Consider the following 26,347-nt stretch of genomic DNA (forward strand, 5'->3'; position numbering starts at 1 on the left):
AAAATAATGTTTTCATTCTGATCTTTATGATTTCAGACTTTCAACAGTAACATGTCAAAACAGATTTCATTTATCTCGAATAGTGTGTTTTCCGTTATTGTTTAACATGAAAATGTCAAACTGTGTCCGTTCTTTCAATTATTATGGTTTAGTAATAATTCAAACAGATTAATACATTGTTGTAATAATTTTAAAATGTTTGATATAAAGATAGAAAAGTGGGCGGCATCACTGAGGGGGACAGGTTTTGATGGCTGAGTGGGCGGGTGGCTGCGCTAAGCCACACACACGACCCACAGATGAGACGTCTGCGAGGATTTGTGCAAAACGAAATGCATCAGAAACTCTCCAACTAACTACATTTTTTTGGACATATTTTTGAGAAAAAGTTGTAGCGAGCGAAGTGGAAATGATTGAATATTCAGTTGTCCTTGAATGCATCATTGCTTGGCTGTTTTTGTGCGCAGTCACGATTCTCAGTCTGCATCTATGGCTGGCTTTTCCTGTGCTGCAACACATATTTGAAGAAATAAATGGTTAAAAACATCTAATAGAAAGAAAACAATCCTGTTTGTGACTCTTTTTGAATAAAAACATAACTTCTGTGTCACGAAACGTAACGTGTAAATCAATATGAGTGATGCGTTGGCAGACGGGCGTGGTCTGAGCCATGAGTATTTCTTTTTTTTATTATTATCTCTTTTATTGGGACAGCTGTTGAACATAACAGTAGTTTGCCTTTTTACATTTTCTTTGCTGTCACATTTTAACTTATAATTGAAAAATAAAGAAGACAGAAAAAGAAGAGAAAAGAAAAGAAGAAGAAAAAAAAACAACCCCCCCCCCCAAAAAAAAACAAAACAACAACAAACAAACAAAAAAACAAAAACCTAGGGTTAGGAGGCAGCAGGGCAGGTAGGTTTCCGTAGAACTCAGGGTTGTAACATCATACACACGAGTATTTCTAATAATGCACCAATGGGTACACGAGGACTGGAACGTCACCGTGCTCACAAAGGTGGAATGGCCGGGCTGATCTCAGAGCAACACGTGCTCCATGTCCATCTTTAAACGGATATCTTTGTTCAAATAGCAGCAAGTGACATTTCACACCACAGTTTACTCTCCATCATCTACCTACGTTATCATTTAACTGCAGCGCACATAATTGTCATGTACATTTTCTGGTACTTCAGTCTGCGGCCCGGGTTCAAATTCCTCCCGTATTGAACTTTGCTTCCATTTGTTTCAGCTAATCGACAGCTGATATTTAAAAATCAGTAGAAACTGTAAACTAATGACGGAAGACGAAGGGAGCTGCTGATGCTCCCAGACAGCCGATCGATCAGCGAGTCGGGGAGTCTCGCTTCCGCTGGCCCCACCCACCCTAACCTTTACCGCGACTGGTCGACAGGTCCATCAATCAACTTGACTGACAGCTCCAGCAGCCGCTCATTGCGCCAATCGATAGCATGGATTTTCTTCTTTCAGACGTGGATATTATGACATCTGATGGCGAGGTGGTTAATATTCTTCTATCTGAGATAAATACACAGAGTGAAGAGACTGGAGGTGAAGATCAATCTGTGTGCCGGTCGTCTTATCACCACTGCCATTCAATAACACTTTGAATGGGGGATGAATGCAGGAGGTGGAAGATGATTGATTGTTCCCAAGGAGAGCGCACCCAGGGATTCCCCATTAGAAAATGACGGCGCCAAGGGAAAAGAAATAAATTAAAAATGAATTAACTTTGACATACTGTAACTGATTTTATTGCTACACTAGAAACTCAGATCAAAGCTCCACCAAACAAGTTCATAATATGTTATTCTAATAAAAATAACGTCACACTTTAATCATGTTATTTTTCATATTTACTCTAAATGTCGACCGTATATGACTAGCACTCATTTTTTTCTGTATTTCCGCCCCAAAATCCTTTGAGGTAAATAAATGAAATATTGTCAGTGGTCTTTGGAGGTGCTGGTGGGATTACGCTGAGCTAGCCTGTTTATCCCTGCTACCAGCAGGTGCAGACAGGAGAGCGGCGTCGGTGATGTCAGGGAACAAATGGCCAAAGAATCCTCAGCGGCTCCTTTAACGGATAACGGTTGTTGTCTGTTTATTTCCACGAAAATCCCTCGTACAGCCAAACTGCAGGTGGAAATGTCAGAAGCATTATAATAAATTCATGTGTACGCTGAAACAAATGTAGTGAATTAAAAAATAATGTACTGATAATTTATCTTGAGTGCTTTTATGTGCTGTGACTGACATTCAACCCTGCAATCTTTCAAATATGTGACTGTAAATTTGAATGCTACAAACCTGCAAAAGTTCAATTCCACCTGGACTAACATGCTAGTTTTAAATCGAGCCTTCTTTTAATTAAGAAAAGCACAAACATGCCCATCGTAAACTCTAGCAGAAAGGAATAATGACTGTTACAAAGAGCTGTTAAGTAACACGTGCGTTGGGTAAAATAATGATACAGTGCACACTGTCCTGCTATGTGGGGCTTTTATTATAGAAAGAAACTGCAGTCAGCTTGTTACCCACAGCCCAGAGAGATCGGGAAACAACACCAAAACAAGAACTCAGGGTTACATAACTATAACCAGCGGCTATTACCAGAGGCATTGTAAGAAAGAGACAGGGCACTTAAAGAAGCCTGCATCGAAATCTAAGAGCAGAATTCATCATTGCCAAAGATGGCAGCTATGATGCTCGTGCCCCCGGGGGGCCACTCAACAGCCCAACTGGAAAACACTCGAGCACAGTCGACAAGTTTTCTGTGTGGCAGGTGTAGCTGCGATGTAGTGAGAGTTAAGGTGGGTGTTCTTTCTTTAGGTAATTGTGATTTTTCTTGGAATTCTTTATCAAAAATGTCAAACTTTTCACAAGTGCAGCAAAGTTAGCAGATGTTTGTGGCCTCCGGCCCGATCGTGCCTCTCTGTGTGGTGTTTGTGTGTTCTCCAAATGCCTGCGTGAGTCCAAAGACGTGCACGTGAGGTTAGCTGGTGATTGGTGTGAATGATTGTCTATGTTTGTTTTTTTTATGTAGCAGTGTAGTTTAGCGGTATAGAAATATATATCAAGTTCTTTTAGACTATGAATTTTTCAGTCATTTGTTGGTACTAGTTCACAGTCAGTACTACATTAAAGACTTTAGAGCCTTGGAGCTTCTGTAGTTAACTTTAACTGTGCAGCTTTATCTATCCACACTTGTTGCTAGCTTTCCAACTGTGTGTTTTCAGTTTTTACGATCAGTCTGTTTGCTCCCTAAAGTATGAAGAGAACAAAGTCTTCCCGAATCAAAAAGACAAAGTTTGTGTGGTTCTAAAAATGTTCCTGGAAAAGTCACAAAGTGGCACAGCTGCTGGAGCAGCGGTAGAAGTTAGTTTGTTGAATGTGGGTGTCGGTGAAGTTAGCGAGTCCCCGCGCTGTAAACCATGAGGCAAACAGAGCTGTGTGGGGTGACAACTCATCTTGACACTCTCCGAACCGCCGCGTCTGACTGTAGAGAGTCATTATGGAGCCATCTGAGGATGTTTATTAATGACCTTGGCATGGCTGGAGGTTGCTGCCATGCTGTTAATGCTATTCACTGGCACACAGCGAACCGTGGCAGGGCACAAAGAAAGGCAGAAAGGCAGAGGACAAGGCGCCTGGTGGACATCCATATTAATGCCAAGCTCAGCCTGTGTTCTGCTGCCATGAGCCCCAGCTGAAGTCCAGACAGTGCAGCCTGATCCCTCAGGACGCGCTCCTTTATCTTCATACCGGCACATCCGCTCCAGCCCAAACTGTCACAAGATGTCTCAAAAGATGTCCGGAGATGTCCTCAAAATGTCTTCTGATGTTCCAAGAAGCTCCTCAGATGTCTGAGGGCAAAGTTTGAAAGTCCACGGCCAAGATGTAACTTTACTTTAAAAACCTCGGAAGCACATGTGAAGCTTCATGTCACAAAAGAACAAAACTAAATCAGCACGATCAGATCCAAACAAATCCACACTCTGATTTTAATTCAGTTATTCTTTTAATTTACTGTTTATTTATTGTTTGAATTCAGTAGAAACATGACTTCAGTTAAAAGCTGACAAAAAATAAGACGTGACGTAATATTATATTTTGTTTTGCCTTTATTAAACTACGGGGTTTTTAAGATAATAGAAAGCACCTTGAAGTGATTGTTTTGGATTGGTGCTACATATATAAATAGAATACTGCTATTTCCAGTATCATATTTTATTTATCCATCCATTCGTTTTCTTCCCCTTATCCATTTCGGGTCACGGCTGGGCTGGAGCCTCTCCCAGCTGTCACAGGGTGAGAGGCGGGCTACACTTCGGGCAAGTTTTCAGTCAGACAATTGCTCACATTTACATCTCAGGCCAATTTACAGTCACGGACAAACCTAAATGTTGGATTTGGTTGTGTTTTATTTAATTGTACTTATTTTGATAATGTTATATGTGCCATAAAATTTTATAAACCCTGATGTAACACACTGAGTCAGTACTAATCTAGATGGAGAGGAAAAAATGTTTGTTCTTGTAACATTTTATTAACATTTTAGTTTTTAGGCCTTCAGTTTAATCTGATGTGATTCTGGCAATTTTATCCAAATCATTAAAAATATTGAGACCCTGACTTTTTTCTTTCTTAGAGTTTTCCCAGGATATTTCACGATTTTATAAATAAAATAAATACAGGATCGGTTTCCTTTAAGTCGTCATCTCTGGGCTGAGAAACACAATCTGGCTTGTCCCTGACAGAACGATAAGAACTACCTATTTTCAGATCATCGGACTTCAGTAGATCTGAGTCACGCTGAATGAAGTCTAAATAAAAAGAACTGCTCGGGGAAAAATAAAACAGTGTTTATTGATGTGGCATTTGACATTAACTGCAACACACAGGAACAAAATCCCATCTTTCCCTGACGTGTGCATCCTGAGAAATGATTTTCATGATATAATAACACGGGTCAGCTTTACATTCTCTGTAATGTGTGAAATGACTTTAAAGCAGCTCTAATCCTAATCTGGTTTCACATGCGGATTCTCCATGTGCCTCCTTTGACCTTGTGTCACACGGCTCATTTTCAAATCCACTTTTCTGATGCAAACTGGATGAAACGCCTGAACAAACCAAGCAGCTGAATATTTTAAACCCTCTGACACACACACACACACACACACACCCTGGGCATTTCACTCGGTGTTTGCTCCCGGAGAAGCAGCTGCATTTTGCTGTCTTTGCAGGTATCGATTCCACCAACAACAGCGTTTTTGTTTAACAGGTAACCGGCTGTGTTGGCCAGAGGCCGTCTCTGCGCAGAAATAATTCAACGTGGCGCCGTTGAGAAACATGAGGCAAGCCCGTGCAGCTCTACGTGTCGCACATAGAGAATGGGGACAGAGCTGCACCGAGGCACCGTGTCCGTGGGAGGAGAACACGTTCCGCTGTCCTCCAGGGTTTCAAAGCCCGGTGGCGAGGGGAGAGCAGCAGAGAGCCTCCCAGCAGCCACCTAATTACGCGTTCCACACAGCAGCGAGATGAAGAGCAGCGTTTTATCTGCCGCCTTCGTCCCACAACTTCTGCAGAGTAATTGCTCGTTCTCAGCCTCCGTTTTCTCCACAGTGAGGACTCCAAGGCAGGGTGGGGCTGAGCGGTGCGTGTGTGTGCGCACAGAGAGGAGGTAAATATTTCTGGATGTGTAGCCGTTTGCCGAATTGTCTCTTAGGATTGGGCAAAATGCAGTGACAGTGCCAACGTGTTCATGTTTGCAGGTAGGTTATCGTGTCATGTGTTGGCATGCTTATATTTGGTACTTAGTGCATGTGACACTTGGTTTTAAGGCCACTGCAAAAAACTCAATTTTAGCATTTATTTTTAAAAACAGTAACTAATTATTCTTAATTCCTATTATAATAATTAAGACACTTGAACTGTCAGTTAGAGATGAGTCTGCACAGCAAACCTTCAAGTTTAAAATAAATAAAATGTCCATTAAGACCAATACAAACATATTCATAATTGCCTTCAATTAACTATGAAAGACAGGAGTGCAGTTTCAGCTTACCGATTGTGTGCAGTAATTCTGCGTTTGTCACTTTTCGCCATCACCAATTACAAAGTCGTCATGACTTAAAGAAAGGGGAAGGTAAGAAAATAAGGAAACCAAGTAACCAAGGAAATCTTCAGAGGTATTAAGTGGTGCACAAATAACTGGAGATAACAACCGTGGCACTCTGACTTTATCTGAAGTGATATTTTAGGTTATTGGATAAGATGCTAAACAAACAGCAGACAGGTTCGGGCAGAGCAGTTAGCCACAGTGGTACTCACTGGTCTCTGGACTTTAGTTGTCATGTTGCTGGTGTTTCTAAATTATTTACTCATTAATAAACCTCAAAGATTATTTGAGGAGTGGAGCGCTGACGTTAGCTGCTAATAGTAGCAACGGCTAGCAAGTTTTAAGAAAAAAGCAAAAACACACTCAGAGTGAAATTTAATCAAAGTTAACAACATAATAACAACACCATCTGGCAGCCCAAGTGGCCATGCTGACCTTTATGTGCCGATTCAGTTTAAAGAGCTGAATTGCATACAGGATTGGCACAGACATCCTTCGCTTAAGTAGAATCGCGGATACTTGTGTTAAAAAACTGAAGTACTGGTTTTACTTCTTTGCTTAAATAAAAGCGAAAAAATGACAGGCTCTGAAATGTCCTCAAAGTAAAAAGCAGCTCGTTGGAGGACATCTGCAGCTGTTATTTTGTGCAAAGTTAAATCAAACTCCGTATTAATTTTTTAATAAAAATCACATTTCTTAAACTATATTCATACATGTAATCCCATTGACACCCAATGGCTCATTTGCAAGAGAGAGACCTGTTCCAGACAAACAACATTAAGGGAATACAAACTTAAATTTTAAATCTATTGAATTCACTCTGCATGAACATCTGTTATGTGGAACACAAGCAGAGAAAAGGAAAGGGAATAAAAAGTAGCTCTATTTCCTGTTGCTTACATTGTAAATAAATCATTTTGCCTCCACAGCTAAACAAAATCATGAGTATATTCAGGGGTTAAAGTGGGATTTAGCAGGTGGGGGAAGCCCGGTTACTTGTAGTGGAGCAGCGTGTGGAAAATACTCACTCAGAAGTAACTTCTGTTGTGAGCTCCTGTAGAGTTTCTGTGTGCACAGGCTGGGATCACCTGAACTGAGCTGATCTTTCTGGATTTAGCTAACTAAATTCTGTAAGATATAACCTACCTACTATTTAATGTGCTTTCACAGCTGATTGCATTAGACAGTATAAAATAGTATAAAGGTGGAATTCAGTGACTGCCTCATAAGCTTACATTTAATTTGATGCCTGTTACACTGAACACCAGTCTACCACAGTGCAACCACAATCACCACTGTACGGCAAACTGTCATTAATGCAACATCTGAATACGTTTCACTAACCATAATTCAGCAGCACATTGTGTACAGATCCAACGTTTACCTTGTATCTAATTTCTCTTCTTTTTCTTCCATCTTTCTTCATCTCTGAATGAATTTGTCTCTCATTCTTGTCTCTCCCTGTGAAATGCAGCAGCTGAACCTTTAGCTAGCACACTACAAAGACGCAGGTTGTGCGATTTCTTACTTTTGTGGAGCTCTCAGAAGTTAACTGTCACTTAAAAAAATGTTAGTCCTTTTATATTCTTGCTCCTCTTCTGTAGTGCTAGCTAGCTGTTGATGTACACCAACCATAGTTTATATTAAAATCTGCCCCAAAAACAGATACTCCACCCCGCTTTAACCGTCCACTGTTATGCTCTAAGTGATTATTAGATTATTTTTACGTGGCTTTTTTCTCATTGTGTATGATAAGCATCAGTGATGGGCACGCCAATACGATTGTCTTAATGGTTTGATTTTTGAAGGTGTGCAGTGATGGGGAACAACAAATTCCTGAAAGTGTCAAGAGCAGAAAGTAGAGATAACTGTGTAAAAATGCAGAATGTAAAAGTATAAAGTAAAAAAATAAATACTCAAGCAAAGTATAAATACCTACACATATTCTAGTTTTGTACCACAGTTCAAAGAAAACCATTCCAAGCTCAGATTCAGGTTTAGAATTTGGTTGTAGGTGTGGATGTGTCTTTGTTTTCCTGTGATGGACTGGCAACTTGCCCAGGGCGTACCCCACCTCTGCCCCGTGACAGCTGGGGAGAGGTTGCCAGTGCATCGCATACAACCATGCACCCTCAGACTCAAGCCCAGCGCCTTCTGACCTTTAGACTTCTGACAGTAACCGTATGGATCACAGGATGTACTGAGGTGAGGAGGTCTCAGCCTAAAACAAAGGTCAGGTTTGTAAAGAACACACACAGTGCAACATCTCATCTGCTCTGTTATAAAAGGGTGTCATTAGAGAGAGTAGGATGGGCCAGTTAAAAAGCAACCCATCATTCAAAATATGAATAAAGGAGCTCAGATGAGCTACTAATACAGATGAGCCCCCATAATTTTACATTTAGAGTCAGTAAAACACACGATTAGAACCTGAGAACAAGAATAAAACGACTGTTTTTAAATGATTTGATATAAAAGCACACGTCTCCCGCATAGAAAGAAACAAGACTTTTAATTAATAATGAATGTTTTCAAATATGCAGTGTGTTTCTAAAAGTGACATAAATGTTCTAATAGTCACATACTTTTTTATGATTTACCAGTTAAAGCCAAATACTGTAAACCGTATACATCATTTAATACACATTTCTCCAAAACTCAGTTTGAATAATTTTATGTATTTGGAAACTTTTAAAAAAAAGTTGTGTTTGACAAATTCTTGGCCTGAAGTCATGATTGTGGATCTTCTTGTGATTTTAAAGGAGGGAGGGATTAAATTGATTTAATGCTTCCTGGAATACTTTTCACATTTGCAAACACATTTTAGCTCAAACAAATATAACATCCGTCTCTCACCATTGCACATTGGCTGCCCAGCAGAAACCCACCCTCTCCAAAAAGAACGCAAAACATTCCTGATGTGCTTCCTGTGGTGTGTCTGCAGACCACTGCCCATGAACTCAAGGAGCACGATTAGAAGGAGAAGACAAACAAGAGCTACAGGAGTCTTTATCGATATCAAATAGGAAAACAATAAGGTCGAGGTGAGAGGTCACAACGGTCAGAGGATCAGGGCACAATAATCCTCATCAAACCCTGCTGATTGAAGTCAGGCAGACACCTGAACGCTGCGCCGTGACCAGATCGGCAAATGACTCATCAGCCACCACCAAGGAGAAAAAAAAACTTTCAGGGAAAAAAACCCACTAACCTGAAGGAGTCTTTGTCTGAAACATCACACAGACGAGCTACCTTCATCTCTGCGAATGTGCTCGTTGATATGCAAGGATGAAGGTTAAAAGTGTTGAGTGTCTACATCTGATTGGTTCTGTTCTTCAATAAGCGATCTGTTAAAGAGACGAGGAGAAAGACCGGCGGCGAGAGAAAAGCTTCAAGGCCTCGCTGTGATTTCCTTTCTCTGCTGTGTGTGCGTTTGTGTGTGTGAGCAGCTGCAGCGCCTCTTCAGCGTTGCTTCAGCAGTGGTGCGAGTGGAGCAGGAGGACTAAAAGAAAGGCTGCGGGAGGAATTCTTTCTCTGCCTGAAGACAGCAAAGGACAGTAAATAATAAGTGTATTTATAAATATTTAGAGAAAATATATTTGTGTACAAGTATTTATCAATTAACATCTATTAATGTGAAAAGATTTATTTTTCTATAGCGTACCACTGCAGTTGCTGTTGTGGGTTTACAGAACGCTGAACTTTCTGGAGGCTTTTTTACAAATGATTTCCATTGTTTGGTTTTGAAGGTGTGATCTAGTTTTTAACCGTCTTCTGTTATTTGTTTGCGAATTTTCAGTTGGTTTTGAACCAGATTCAGGCACACGAGGTGAACGCCGGTGCCTGCATACGTCTGTGTGAAGAAGCGTTTTCATGCTGTCGAGTTTATCAGGACGTTTTAATGTGCGTGGTGAGAAAAGGAGCCTCTCAGCAGATCTGGCAGCTCCAGACTGAGAGGCTTTATTAGCGATAAGGGGGAAGTTGTGGTCTTATTAAAACCGTTTGAGACTCGGAGAGCTGCCGGAGTGATGAAGCACTGCAGGAAGAGGGAACCAAAGAGGTCATAACACCTCCTCCAAAACATTTAATTGGTATTTTTCACTTGTTTTTTTTCTTTTTTTCTTTTTGCTCATGCCTGCTGTTTAAGATAGGAAATACTCAACATTACTGACTGCTGCACAATGCACATCAGGCCTGTCTCACTTATTACAGGGTTTTATTATTGCTGAGAGTCTCAATGTGTCGGAGAAAAGAGAAAAAAATCACACCACCAAAAACTAAAATCAAAACTGCAACTGCTCTGGAGTTAAACATCAAAGTGACTGCCAAACACACCACTCATCTCTTTTTTGGCGTTTCAAATTAAAAAATAAATAAAATAAAATAAAAATACATTTAATGGTTTTAACAGGACAATAAATAATAAAGAGTTGTAGCCTCTCCAGTGTGAAGACTTTATTTTCAAAATGGATTTAAAATGCTTTGGACTGATGGGCAAATCGAATGTATCCCACTTTATTCACACAAAACAGATTTTTGTAGGAGTTGAAATAATCCTTCACATTTCATTGACCACTGCAGATAAACTATAAAGTTAATCTGCACTGACAAACTGTTTAGGTTGATGTAATAAAATATGAAAGTATTTACTAATGCAACAGAATCATTTGATGCAGACATGAGAAAAATAAATAATCCAGCGCTCAGCCAGACTGAATTTACCGTAAAAGAAAAAGGGTTACACAAAAAGCTCCAGTGTCTTTATTTGAGCGTGCGATCTAATATCTAACATTATTTAGGCGAGCTTTAGTGATTGAAACAGCTGTCAGTCACAGGGCCGGCGGACGCAGCTCTGATGGGAGGAAAGAAGCAGTGAACAGGAAGTCGCTTTCTCTGAGGTTGGATTCGCTTTCGTTCTAACAAAGCGAGTCGCTTTGACGTAATGAGGACACGAAAACATCTCGTTAGGAACTGCCAGCTCTGATTAAACTTCATTAGCTCTCTGTTTCTCTGCTGCAATTTGCTTCTCCCTTTTCCACTCTGTCTCGCTTTATTTTTGTTCGTCTCTTTAAGCTCCTCTGCTGCTTATGTCTTCCATATTGTGTTTCTGTGGTTCACCAATCATTTTTTTAAATCCTTTTTTTAAAGGATATCATATTTCCAGCTCAAATTAATGAATTAATTCATGTGACGTGTAAAAATATAAATTTTATGAATCAATATAAATCAGTTGTTGCTGATATAAAATCAGTCGGTCATCCTGTTTTTCGTGTACAGTACGTGTCATTTCTGTTTGTTTTCTTTGTTACTACTCTCAGTTTTGTGTATTTTCCCCATCCTGTCATTTAAGACGACCTCCACCCACTCGCTGCAGCAGTGTCTGTAAATATATTTTCAAGTTTTTTGAAATCGAAGCTTTTCTTTAAAGCAAAACCTAAAAAAAAAGTCCAAAAGGTTTAATGTACTAAATGTTAAAACTCTCTACTGTGCTGATTTTTTTCCTATTTCTTGATCAAATAATTCCATCTGTGTGTTTTAGGAACTGAAAGTTCTTTCCTCAAACTGCTGTTTCTCTTGAAGGCAGGAAGCCAAAGTTCAGCACCGTCTGATGTCATCTCATAGCGAGGAAACTCAGTAATTACTGCTGTTTTTATTCCTTCTAATCATATTACAGACGATCATGTGACCTCTGTGTGGGCGTCACCTGGCCCTGCCCTCTCTCTGGATCTGACAGCGAACACGCATTATGCCGGTTGGTGTGAGTGACCTGTAGCTGGCGTGGGCCCGGTGGATTCACAGCGAAATGCTAGCAGGAGCTTCTTGTTGGCCATACGGAGAGAGTAGGAGGGCTGTTATATGAGTTGATTGGTGGGAGTTTGTTGTGTAACGGCCGTCAGCGCAGTGGCGCAGCAAAACCGGAAAGCGTTGTTAGCTGGAAACTGAAGCCTCCTCATAATGAAAACTGAGTACAGCGAGAGGAAATGATGGTGAACAGATAATAAGGTTTAAAATGAGGATAATGGTATTAGTGATTATTGACAATGGTCACCGGAGCAGACCGGAGATCTTTCATGTGGCTCTCCGGTGACAGTGTACTGGATAAGTGTGAAAAACTGGATGGGTGGATGGACATTTATTGTGAAATCAGTGACCACATCAGTTTATTGAAAGTTACAGCAAGATAACAGAAACATGAAGGGGAATGAAAAATGGGCGATAAATAAAAGTTGTATTGCTGAGTTTCGGATTTCAGTGCAACGTCTTCACAGAGTGGAACTCTGTGGCATCTTTATTTTAAAATATAAAGCACACTGAGACAACTGATCCTGTAAACTGGTGAATTTAAAAAGGACGAAAAAAAAGAAAAACACCTCAAGTGGAGTCCTGATCAACAGAGTCAGCTTCCAGAGTATATGACAGTGAGCTGCGCAACTTAAGAAATTATGGTTTGAAAAGTTCAAGAAGACGTTTTTGCCTTGAGCAGATTAGATGGGATGTCCTGTGGTGTGAACTGGCTTCTCTAGGACACAAAACTGGTTCGTGGGTTAAAGTTAAAGGAAGAATGAACAACTAGAGACGTGCGAGACGAGTGAGACTCTTTAGAACGCAGGAACAGAGAGAAGCTAAAGTCTTCCAGTGTAATTGGTGCTGTTTCCTCACTGTCCTAGACTCTAATCTAGATCTTACAGTCTCTGTCTCGTGTCTTCTACTCTATTTTTAAGTAGAACTAGAGTAGACACAACTGAAACGGAAAAATAAAGCTCAAGGTACTTAGGCAATTGTCAACCAACAACAATGGAACTAAGAATCAAATATAATGTTAAATAATTAAGAATTTAAAAGTCCACAAAAGAAAAAAAAAATCCCCGGGACCACAGTAAAAAAGTGCTTTGAACATTTGATGGCTTTGCCCCAAAACCAGCTTATTAAAAGTTTTTTCCTCCTCTGGTATTTCTATTTGTCAAACCACTCGTCCTTCAGAAGATTTCAATTCTGGATTGTCTGAGTGTCATTACTCTCTTATACTAATGTCTGGCAGCACCACAGCATGCTACAACACAAGGACCAAATACTACCACATTATTATGACATGGAAAACAAATAATTTAGGTTAAAAGGTCAACAACGAGGGCAGCACGGTGGTTAGCACTGTTGCTATCAGGCCAGGGTCTTTCTGTATGGAGTTTGCGTGGGTTCTCCTCCCACAGTCCAAAGACATGCAAGACGTGGGGATAGATTAACTGAAAAATCTAAATTGCGGGAATGCCAGAGTGAATGTGAGTGCAAATGGTTGTCTGTCCCTGTGTGTTAGTCCTGCGACAGACTGGTGACTTGTTCAGGGTGTACCCCGCCTCTCGCCCTATGACAGCTGGGATAGGCTCCAGCACCCCCCGCGACCCTGAAAAAGGATAAGCGGAAGCGAATGGATGGAAGTCAAAGACAGCTTCACGTTAATTCGCTAATATGTTCACTTCAGTTCAATTTTATTTATAATTCTTCAATCACAACAGTCACCTCAAGGCTCTTTATACTGTAAGGTAAATATAATATGGAGCAAACCACAACAATCGGACGACCGCCTGAAAGCAAGCACTGGGCAACAGAAAAAACTCCTTTTTAACAGGAAGAAGCCTCAAGCAGAACCAGGCTCAGGGACAAAGACACGGTGTGAAAGAGAGCCAGAGATGAATAATAACTGATGAGTATAAACACACAGTGATGAAGAGCCGATGAACCCAATCAGATGAAGAATCCTGTAAAAAACGATCATTTTCTCCTCCACACAAACACTCCTCCCTTTGTTTTCACAGACATGAATATTTGACGCCAACATAACTAAATATGTGACAAGTGTCCGGCGTCGTCATGATCCCACTGCTGTCACAACAACTCCACGCACTGCCACAGCTTCACTCTGTCTTCTTTTTGTTTTGTCTTTCCTCTTGTTGATTTCTTTCCTCAATTTTTTTGCCCAAACTTTTTCCTCTTTTTTCATAAAAGAAAGACTTGAGGACCTTCTTTTTTCTCTTTAAGAAAATAAAGTTTTTCTTCCCTCCAGCAGTGCCTTGTTGTCTCTTCGTCCCCACGGTTTCCCTGCCAGGAGTTGTCATTCTGTGTTGTGTTATTTAAAACCTCAGGGATCATCCGAGTCTTCAGCAGCCCCGGGCTTCTGAAGTGAACCTGGTATTCCTCGTTTACATCAACATGTGACCCCCCCCCCCCCCTTTTACAACATTAATGCACCTGTGTGCTGTTTATTGGAATGCTTCTTGTTTGCACTGTTTTTTTTATGTTAATTATTTATTGCTGTTGTTTTTGCTCTCTCTCCAGTTTAACCTTCAATCTTTTGAAATTATTTGTGAAATTCCAGACTGGCACAAGGACTGGACTCATGGGTGAAACACAGTCAGTGTCAGTTAAACGACTTATGCACACACTGTTTATGTATGACAAAAGATAATTAACATAATTGCATGCCACAAAACCAAACAAACGCGTTAAATAATTTCCTTCTCACATCTTTTTTTGTTTTGCGGCTTTGTGTGGCTGAATGTTTGATTATTATTATCATTACTATTTTTGATTTTTCTTTACATTTGCTTTCAGTTAACAGCAGATTTTAAGTGACATCACCCAGCTGTTATCACTGCCATATCTGTATGAGGCTGTCATCATGTTAGCTTTACTCGTCTGTCAGTTTTAGATTCATAGTTTTTAATTTAGACACAGTTTTTTTTCCTGCAGGATCTGAACGTTTGACTGTTAACTTTCATTAGCTGGTAGCATCCATCTCCCCCGAGTCTGATCAGTCAGTGCGATAACAGAGACAGATAGAGATGTCGCCGTTCGTCTGTGTCTGCGGCGTGATGGATTAGAGACCATTGTGGCGTTTCGGCTGACAGTCAGCTGACATGTTTCAGCAATGCTGGCTGTTGCGCTGATGGTCGCAGCAAACGTGTTCCCTGCATTTGCACGTAAACAGCAAACTACTTGTTGCTGTTATTATTGCTTTAACCATTACTCATCCATCTGTTTTCTTCCACTTACCTGATTCAGTGTTGTAGGGGAGGGGGGCAGCCTACCAGCCGGAGAATCTTACCTTTAAGGGTGTCTCCTTGTGTAGTACTTTAACACGTCTGCTAGTCCCGCACCAGTCACCTGCGTGTGCATAATGGATATTAACTTAAAACTCTAAGAGCAGACATCAACTTCTTTCTCAAACTGACATGAAGCTCACGTCGAAGATTGTCACAGCAGTTTCTGACTGCAAAGACCAAACAGCAGCAAAGTCTGGAGTGTCCAAGGCCACAGAAGGTGCTTCAGGTCGGGAGTGTGACGAGGAGCGTGCTCATTTCAGTGCTTCTTCTGTTTTCAATTTCACCGGGTTGTCCCGGTGTTAAACTGTGAGCACAGAGTTCCATAGTTCGAATGTCCCGGGGCGTCTGAGAGAGAACATCTGACACAAACAACATGATTCCTCACACATGCTGTTGTGTGCCCATTCACACTGCAGTGGCCACACTGACACAGCTGTACTCACCCACGAGGCGAGCTCCAGCACATCAGTATGATCCTGTTGCCTGTAACACCCGCGCAGTGTCGGGCCTATAGGCAGTCTTGGGTACATGCTGATGAACACCCACTGTCAGCTGACGGTCAGCTGCTAGAGGGACAAGGCGAAGGTCTCAGCTGTGCCATCACCCACACCGAACTATCTCTGGACCATACTGTGGCGCATCCAGCCGATTCACAGCCCTCCAGCATCAGTTGCTGCCCTTTATGTCCTTTTGCTTCTCTGTGCTGATGCCTTCGGTTATGGAATTAGTGAGAGCGAATGTCACTCCCTCTCTTTCAGTGTCTAAGCATAAAACAAAGAGCAGCCAGCTCCTTGAATTAAAAGTAAAAATGACTGAAAAAACTAAATGGAACAGCCATTTAAAACAACAAACACAGGTACTCAGTGGACACTAACCACGATCTCCTGGCTCAGAAACATACAACTTATATTTCACTGAGGGGGACGGCTGTCTCTCAGCTCAGCGACCGATGCACCACAGCACAGGCACTAAAGGGCACTTTGCTCGTAATAGGGAGATGCAGGAGGCATCAGACAAAATGGCATTATATTACACGCTGAGATGAAAACGGGTTGGGTGAATCAGTCAGACTCCAGCGCGAGTTAAGTGGGCTGGGGAGGTCAAGCTCTTAGACCAGGAACTTAATACAGTGTGGTTCTGCCTGCCTGTCCGTCTGCAGGAAAAAGAAGACTACTACATTTCCTCTCTGGCCACTTTTCTATTTATTCTTTCCCCAAACAATGTCTCGGGTGGCTCATGAAGGTTCCCAGTCCACTACGTAGACCAGGAGTCTGCATCACAGGCTTACAAAGTTTGAAACTCGAATTTCTGTCACTAATAATAAAACTAATGTGATACTCTGGCATTAGTCTTCTCACTCATCTCCTCCAGTATGACAGCCACTGCTTAAAGACTTTCTCATTCTTTCATCTGAGACCTCAACAGTAACTGCATTTCCTTTGGTTGAGAGTTTCTGTTAACTGAAATGTTTCTTTGTTCTCCGCATGAGTCCAGAGCAGCGATGAAGCCGATGATCGAATCGCTCTGTGAAATTAAGCGGCACCCGATGATAAAAGGCCGTTTGGTGTGTTGGGTGATGGATGTAAGAGTGATGAGTAGGAGGATAGCAGGAGCGATACTGTAGGAGTAAAATCTAAGCGAGGGTTAAAGGTCAGCACATCCCACCACTCACACATTACCTTGACAGAAACCAGCAGCGGATGCTCCGAGGTAATGCGCTGTTTGAAAGTTAACTCCGGAGCTATGAAATCTCCAGGTGTCTTCTCCTTCTTTTTCATCAATATAGACATCAGTTTAAGCTTTTTTTTTCTTCTTGTGAAAACTACTGTTTAATATGAGAATTCAAAAGAAGGAGAAGAAAGGGAGAAAAAAGCAGACGGTTTCAGCTCGATACGTCTCGTCTGGAAGTCTTGTATTTATGCAGTAATGAAAATCTTTAATATGGACCTCGTCTCAAAACACACAGAGCACTCAAGGAGTTAAGGAAGGATAAAATGAGCTGCAAATCAATGTGAGAAAGCCGGGGATTCATCATTATGGTATTGTTATTTTCCAGTTTTAACTTCTGTCAAAGTTTAGAATTTCCGCGCTTCTCCTATAGAGGTTCATGTTGAGGTAAAACTTGCATGAAAACATCAGAGCTCAACATGAAACTACAAAATATTTGTACAGATCCAGAGTTAGAATACAAATTATTGACTGACTCATCTCTCAGACTTTCGACTTCATGCTAAAAGAAAAAACAAGCCGTTCTTATTCCTCCCTCCTTTAAAGGAGGGAGGAATAAGGAAATTGCTTTTGATGACCTATTCTGCACCTGACAAACAGAGCATGGGATATTACATTACTTTACTTTCTATTTTAATATGCACATTTAAAATATAATCTTTATTCTTAGACACTTGTTTGTCACTACTTTCCATCTTTTCTGAGACATCACAGTTTAGTTTGAAAGTAAAAAAAAAACAATATGCGTGTGTACTTGCACCAAGCCAGCAGATGCCCAGTATATAAAACAACTTAGAATAAATACAATAATGCACACATGCACATACAGGAGAGAAGTTATTCTGAGGTTAAATGCACACAGATCGTGTAAATGTGGGAGAATATCTGCATCTCCGTATTTGCTCTAAGGAGATGGGATGAGGGGGGTGGATGCTGATCTGTGTTGCACCAATGTATAGCAGGATGAGCGAGTGTGTGCAGATATGCTGAAAGCAGTTCAGTTAGCGGGGGAGTGAATTTTCTGTGCTCAGTAGTGTGATAGCTGTGGGGTAAAAGTTGCTGCTCAGTGGGGTCATACCAGCGTGCAGGGTTCTGTTGCGCTGTGCAGATGACACAGATAGAGAGTCTGCATTCAGGGTGGGGTGGATCTCTCATGAAGCTGCACCAGATGCGGTGCGTCTCACTGCATAGTGGGGTGCCAGTGATCCTCTGGGCTGTTTTTATGAGGCACTAGAGCGCCTTCCGTGCTGTGGCGCAGTACGTGCTGACAGACTTGACCAGCAGCTGTTGTTCTGTTGGTTCAGGTTCCTGAAGAAGTGGAGCCTCTGAAGACCTTTATAACCACCACTGATCCACTGTTGGTCCAAAGACATCTTTGCTGACATGGGCTCCAAGATATCAGAAGCTCTGAATTTTTTCTGCCATTAATGACAACAGGATGGACTTAATGGCATCCCATTGTCTTTAGGACTTTAGGAGAACCTAGAAGCTGTTCCAGGCTCTCCTAAAATCCAGGATCAGTTCTTCTGTTGTGTTTTGGATGCATGATTGTCCATCTGTCAGGGTTCCAGTAGGTTTGATTTGTCTTTGAAGATCCCACAAAAATCTAGAATAAGTCAGGGCCCTTGTGGTTTTACACTTTACTAAGAAACATCTACAGATTGTCATTTTGCAAACCTTTTTTAGTGTTTTGATATTTAAGCCTTTAATATTTAAGTTTTAAGTCCACACTTATAAGAATGGATCTTTTAGGGACTTTTTTTTATTATTGTCAGAGTATTTTAATTTTCAAAGTTGTATTACTCTTCTGCTCCACAGTTGACATGTGCTTTGTAGTAAAAATATATATCTATATATAAATAAACAACCCAGTTTACATTGTTACATTACACCCTTGAAATCCTCCACAGCCAGAGATGGATGTTGCCTGGCAGGGACCGAGCCAGGCCCTTGGGGGATGTTTCTGGCTCTCTGGTTGCCAGATGCTCTGCCAGGTCATGGCAGCAGCACCTCGACAGCGGCAGCAGGTGGCCATCAGCGTTTGCCAACAAACTGCTGGCAGCGGCGGCGCGCTTACTTAGCCTCTGCCACTAGAAAAGGCTTGGCAGCAAGAATCCACTGTGTTAGGAAGCTGATACGCCTACGAATAATGAAAGACAACAAAGCTACTCAGTCCGCTTCATCTACTAATATTTTTCCTTTTCTAGGGCAACATCTGTGCGCTTCACATGATGTCTGCACATAAATTCGGACTAACAACTATCAGGCATTTAAAGTCACTAACCTACCAGAAATGTATCCTCTGAGTTCCTTATATCACCCAAAAATCTCTTTGTGTTAATGCTGACTTATAGTTTTAGCTTGTGCGCTGAGTGCTGCATCACTTACAACACAAAGTGCATTACGTTAAACTCTGTTCAATTTGAGTTAGTGTTATTGTACATCAGTCATATTCACAACATAAGCATCATTTGTGTCAGTGTGGAGATGGGGAAACTTGAACTCGTGAAACATTTCTAAGATCCTGGCTGTTAATTAATTGTAAAGGTAAGGTTTCATGAAAAATGCAGCATATGTACACTCACTGTATACATATCCCAGCGTCTAGGAAGTTTTTAAAAGAAATAATTTTACACGTGTTTCTATTATTGTTGAAAGATGACTGTAATTTTCACACATGGCTTGTCAGACTATGATATCCTGCGACCGAAACGCACCTTTGTGAAGCTTTTAAGCTGCTCGGATTTCATATTAAAAGCTGATGCACTGAAAAGCAAAAGCAGAGTTGTGAGGAGACAGCCCACCCAATAATTCAGCAATTATAAACCAGAGCGTTCTCACTCCCGAGGCGTAACATGTCGACCTTTTGTCACATCCCGCGGCGTTCCTGGGGAACGCGAAAGGAGACCTTCGGCGTTCTTATGGTACGCGGCGGGTTATGGCTGGAATCCAGTGAATGACACTCCCGCGGTAATAGACGTTCCCAGCCCTGTATTCCAGCCCTAAACCTAACCTTATCCCTAGCCCTAACCATAACCTTATTCCTGACCGTAACCAGGTCTTTAATGATGTTAAATAGCGTGTTTCTAAGCGATTTGAAGAAAAAGAGCGAACATGTGTAGATTCAGTCCAGATGGTTCTCATATGTCCTCTTTTTTCCGAGGTCGTCATTTAGGAACTTGGTGGGTAGCCGAAAACGTAATATGGTGACGATTTGTCACCTAGCGTAAAATGTTACGCTTTGGGAGTGAGAACGGGTTGTATAAACACATGCATATGGATGAACTGCCCACAACTCCTGCTGGAGCTGATTTTTTTTTCATGGGCAGCAGCCACAACAAATGGTCATTTTTGGTCACTGGCTCTTCTTATGGGACTTTGGGGTGCCATGAAACAGTTAGGTCGGCTGCAGGCAGCCTCCACATCAGTCGCTGTCAAGATGAAGGTGCTGGTGGGTCAGCAGCTCGTTGATGGAGAACTGGAAACAAAACCAGAATGTTCTAGCTGTGTTCTAGGATCCAGAATTTTTTAGGATTCTAAAGCAAGTCCATATTGAAACGTGATCATCTATATCTACATGTTCGTCGGAACATGACGGTTATGATGAGATTATAGTTTAGCAAGTACCGTTTAGCAACTGGTGATCAGCAGAACAGGAGTGGAAATAGCTCCTCCCTGCCTCTGAAACACAACGCCAACACAGAAGTTCCAAAAACTGAAGTATCTCTAATGGACACTTGAGGCAGGCTCCAAAAGCACATCTAACCCACAGAATCCCCAGAGACAGTTAAATTGTGCCAATTACAGCATTAAAAAGCACGTTTACAACCTCTGTTGGTTTTCAGTTTTTCTACGTGCCAACTGTTTATTTTTCAGCTCATCCATTCGGACATTGGTGTGTCTGCTTGGACAGGTGTTGACAGGCATACGTCTGCTAGGCCTCACCTCCTACAGGTTAACTGAAGTATTTGTGTTGTTTGACAAAATCAGTGCCATGAGCATTTAAGGGCGTTTTGTGACCTGTGTCTGACATTCTTTGTGCTCACTGTGCTCAGAGGATCAAGTCAGAATGCCACAACAAACAGGAAACATCTCATTGGAAAACATTTGCACAAGCTCTTCCATAGCTGGTTCAGACGTGTGATTCCAACTGTGAGGACTGGAAACCCCAGAAGGGGATGCAAAATTAATCTGATGCCTTTAAATTTTACATCAGCTGGAAGTTTTTAGACTTTTTAATGCATATGTGTAGCCAGTAAAGTCAGGCATACCGTGAAAGTCAAATCTCTTTTTAACCAGTCTCATACAAAATTAACATTATGTGGCCAGATAGACGTCAAGACAGTGACATGCAGCCAGGAGGAGGCCGTGACAATCAGAACAATGTCCATGAAGTAACTTCTAACAACAACGTACATCTCTCTGTGTAACTGCTTATTGAAGCTACGAGAGAGAAATATTCAAACCCAGCACCACGTTTCTCGTCTCCACCATCCACATAGAACTGTTGTATCAGACATGTCTTGTCAATCACTTTTAATTTGTTTCACCAAGATTCAGCCAGTCACATGTGCTGTCTCTGGAAACCAGTAGAATTTGAAATGCAGGTGATAAAGTTTCAGATATTTGAATTTGTAATGAAGTCCATACCGAAGGTCCAACTTGACTTGACAAATGTAGGAAAGCAGCAAAATCAGAAATATATACATTTTTTTAGTATAAATCAGATAGCAAGATATGTAAAGAACCACAATATTAAACACATTTGTTAAAGCAATACTTGGCTACTAAATACAACTAAATTCTGTGACTGCTGGGTGAGTAGTACATGCTAATGTGAATCTGGTTTAAAATGACACACGGTAACTACACTGAAAGCATCCTTGTGACTCCTTTGGTCACTGGTAGGTTGCAGCAGGTATAGAAAGTACTGACTTTTCTGCAACCACTCACCAACCACGCAAACCGGAAACTGTTCATTGGCAAGGCAAAAATTGTGTTTTTGTTTTTGTTTTGTTTTTTAAATCTGTTGATTGCAGGTGTAAGGTGCAAACTGTTTTCAGATTGTTTCACACTTTCTGAAGTTCCACTGCTGCTTGGGAGAGTAAATGCTAAGCACTTGCAAACTATGGGTGCCTACAGCAAACTGCTAGCAATATGAGCAATCGCCAGGAGGTTTTTAGTGCAGCATTATCTTTGAGGCCAGTTTCACCTCGCACGAGTCAACAACCTCGCCACTTGGCCTTAGAAGATATGCATTTCCATGCATCTGGAGACTGCAACGATGTCGTCCACTGATGTCTGTGTGACTGGGGACATAGTGTGTTAGCATGACAATACCTGCAAGTCAGTGTGAACCAGTGAAGACGAATGTATGGAAGAGGAGTTTTTTTTTTTTTTCAGTGGTCCTCTTCTGTACTAATAGGATGTTACTGGGTTGTAGAGTCAGGGTTTAGTCACATCATTTCTACTAAAGTACAGCAAAGTATAACCCCACGATAATGATGGATGCAAAGATTCAAAGTCCTTCTCTGGGTCCCTCGACCTCCTACGGGAGTTATAAGGTCACATCAAGAAAAAAAAAATAGATTCTTGATCATTTAAGAATAAAGTTGAAATTTGAAGATCAAAGTTAAAAATCTGTGTTGAGAAAAACTCAGAAGAGTGAATGTGTACAAAATGAGATGGCTGCTAAAGGACAGATTACACCCGGTGCAATAATGAGGACATCTGTTGTATCACAAGATCAATTCGTTTCATTAAGGTACAGCAGCGCTGGGAGTTTGTCTTTAAAGAACTTTAATCTGCACATTTAGTCTAGAATTACAACTTTATTCTCAAAATGAACAATAATTTTTTTTTTCTTAATGTGACTCTAATACGCCTTCGCACTCAAACAGCACTCTGACATGCAGCGACATGTTGCTAAAAATATGGTCCAAGAAAAAAAAAGATTTATTCCCTTGGAGCAAAATTTCCTGGCAATCAGCTGAGTAATTGTTGAAAAAAACCAACATTGGCATTCATAACTGCATGTCATTAGTATTAAAAATAAAAATCTTAATAACACTTTGGATTTATCCCAACCGGAAAAAGAAGTAATTGCGTCAAATAGCTCCCCTGCAACCAAGAAAGAGACCGAACATGCAGCCCGACCACTGTTTAAACTCCCCTGTTGTTTGTTTTCTGGTGTTAAGAGAAAATTCTCATCTACGAGCCTGAAATTGTTAGATCGACGGAGCATCTCTTCCCCCTGCTCGCTTCGTATAATCATCCTCTGTCACTGATGACTGAGGTGTCATTTAGTCGAGTGTTTTCCAGGGAGATTCCCTGTGGTTAATTCTATCAGTCACACCGTTAGATTTCCCTCTAGCTCTCTTCGCTTTAGAGGAGCCAAAATATTAAAAGGCAGCAGCGAATCAGATTCCATCTCCAGGGGAACAGTTCTGCTGTTTTGCTGTGACCGCTAAACCTTCAACCACCAAATGAATGTTGGAATATTTTAGCCCAAATAGAACCTTTTCTACCTCTCGGTCTTTACGTTTCAAGGCATTTGTCTAACAACTTCTTCTCAAGACACTAATAGGGTAATTAAACACAGCAGCAGAGCGAGCCCCTCCTCACGCACCGAGCCGACCAATCGTTGCTAAAGAAAAAAAAAAAAAAACCCGAACAGACCTTGAGCTGGGAAAATCAGTCTGTCCATATTCTTCCAGTTCAGCGAGCACATTTCACCTGATAAGATACTGTACATCTGTGTGCGCAGCTGTTTCACCACCAGAGGTCTTGGAAGAAGGCCAGACGAGACGCTCCTTTATTCCTATCAGCTCGCCATAAACACCGGGTAGCATTTTCTGCAATCTGCCTCTTAGTTGCTGGCTTGTTGTTTTAACGTTAGCTAACCGAATGGAAATATTTCTGGCAGACAGATTTTGCTTGCATGTCACGTAAATGAGTTTGAAATGCCATTTATCAAAAGATCCGAGTCTCAGTTATTACGTGGTTACGTGAAGCATGGCGGTTTGTTTTGAGACTTTGTAAGATGTGAATGGTGGAGTTTTCCCGGATGTACAAATCTCCTGTTTGTAAAGGACTTGCAGGAACAGCGTGACACTTTGGAAGTACTGTGTTTAATCCACCGTGTTGCTGTGCACAAGAAGAAGACATGAACTTTTTGTCATTTACATATCTCTGACCTCTCCTAGATATGTTTGATTTCGATTTTTATTTTCTGAAAAGAAGTTTCAATTATCAATCAAATTACTGAGAATAAAAAGGACTTTGTGTTTAAAGTTTGGGCAGTAGTTTGTCTGTGAGGACTCCACAGTTAGAGTGGATTGCTGGGGTTGTACTCGGGGATATTCTGTGTCATGTTAACACTCAGATCACTACATCAGTGCTAACAGTGCAGCTGCTGATCAGCCCTGTGATGTAGCTGTTATCTGAGCCCCTGCTATCTGCTGCCAGCTTCCTGACTTTCCTCTTATCTCCCGTCTTTTTCCGTTGCTCCTCCACTCCCTCATTTTTTCCAGATTACTCTGTCGGCTTTTGCCCGCCGTCAGAGAACGAGGCAGTAAATGAGATTAGAGACGGTGGCTGAGGGAAGCCCCGGCCCGAGGCTCCGCGGGTTTTCCAGCCCTTTTTATTGTTCAGGCGACGAAGTGACAAAGTGAGGTTGACATCCAGTCAGTCAGGAACAGAGACAAAAGCAGAACAAGCCTTCCTCTGTCCCTTCGGTCGCTGTACAACATGCATCGGTCATGGTCTTTTGTGAAACGACGATTCGAACAGAATCCAATTTCATGACGCTATTACAAAAAAAAAAATCTCCTCTTTCGCTGCCCTGAACTCAGCGGATGTCTTCATTTGCCTCCCAAGCAGCAGCACGGCACATACACATTTGTGCTTTCATGAATAAGCGAATACATAAATAACGCAGATAGCATGAATTATTCAAATCCTCCAGCAACGATGTTGGCGGGAGTGGAAGCAAACCAGCTCTGACAAGAGAGTCACACGGGGAAAAGTAATAAAGGTTCAAATAACCTCGGTGGGTCTGCAATCACTTTGGTTTAATGCTAAGATGCTGAGTGTGTTTCTTGGAGCAGACACATGTTTTTATGAGACTGCAGATGACGCTTCTGCTGTCTCATATTAAAGGCGAACTGTGCCGGTTTTTTGTCATCACTTTGACGGTCACGCTGCGTGTTCATCTTTTGTCTGATTGTTTTAGGCAGCCAATAGCGATTTCCCATTTTTCAATGTCTGTCAGATATAAAATGAGGAAAAAATAATGCAGAGATCTTTAGAAGCTATGACTTTATTAATCTTACATAGTTTGAATGTATAACATGGAATAAAACTAAGAAAAAAGCAAGAATTAATCCTGTTGTTTTGAAAGTTTATTCCCAAAACACACAAAATCCATTTTTATCAGCTGAACTGGAAAACTTTATTTATCTGTGGGGTTAAAACGCAGGACTCTGTGTGAAAGAAACACTTGATCCCAGCATATGTTCGCCTTTATGCCTGTTCACCATCATGCCAATCTTTTTATTTCACTGTTCACGTTTTCATCTTCCGAAAATGCACTCTAGCGCGTTTCAAACTTACCCAGGAGAAAAGTAAGATGGTAGATCAACTCGGGGCCTCAGATTATGCTGAAACGCTCGGTCGGTCAGCAGTTCGATGCCAGGACCAGCAGGGGAAAAAAACTGGGGATAAAGAAAGAGGATTGCTTTCATCTTTGTCTTTACATCCACTGAGGTGCCCTTGAGTCATATTTCCCTGCTCCAGTAGAGCCTTTTAAAAATGCTAAACAAAAATCATTCCCAACACAAAGTTTCAGAGTAATTTATGGTCACAATAAAATCCGCATTTTTAAATTTGTAGATATCCATTAAGCTTAACAGGCTCTACCTGCTGTTAAGTCCAGCTGCAGTCAGAACTTGACTAACAAACGTCTTCCTAAACATAATAACTTTCATTGCATTATCATAACTGAGAATCACAACACAGTTCGAAGCATTGAACAGGACTGCCACTGATATAACACGAACATAACACTTCCTAACGAGTGCAGAGGGTTATTGTCCACCTGCAGTCAGATCAAACATCATCATCAAGTTTATCCTTATTATTTGTAAAAGTTAAATAAATGGACTCAGTCAGCACCAACGTGCTGAACAGCAGGACTCTGTGTTTCTGTCAGAGGTGAGTGAGATCATGACAATGCACGTTTCCCACAGTGGGATCTAAAGGCACCGTCACTGCTTCATGTGTAGGAGATTGGTGGTTTGGAGTTTGCATTAGTTTTGATCTGCACGTGTCTACATCACTCCCCCGTTGGTTCATCTGAAAGGAGATAAGACAAGTT

The sequence above is a fragment of the Astatotilapia calliptera genome, chromosome 2, assembly GCF_964374335.1.
Source record: "Astatotilapia calliptera chromosome 2, fAstCal68.1, whole genome shotgun sequence".
NCBI classification, from domain to species: domain Eukaryota; kingdom Metazoa; phylum Chordata; class Actinopteri; order Cichliformes; family Cichlidae; genus Astatotilapia; species Astatotilapia calliptera.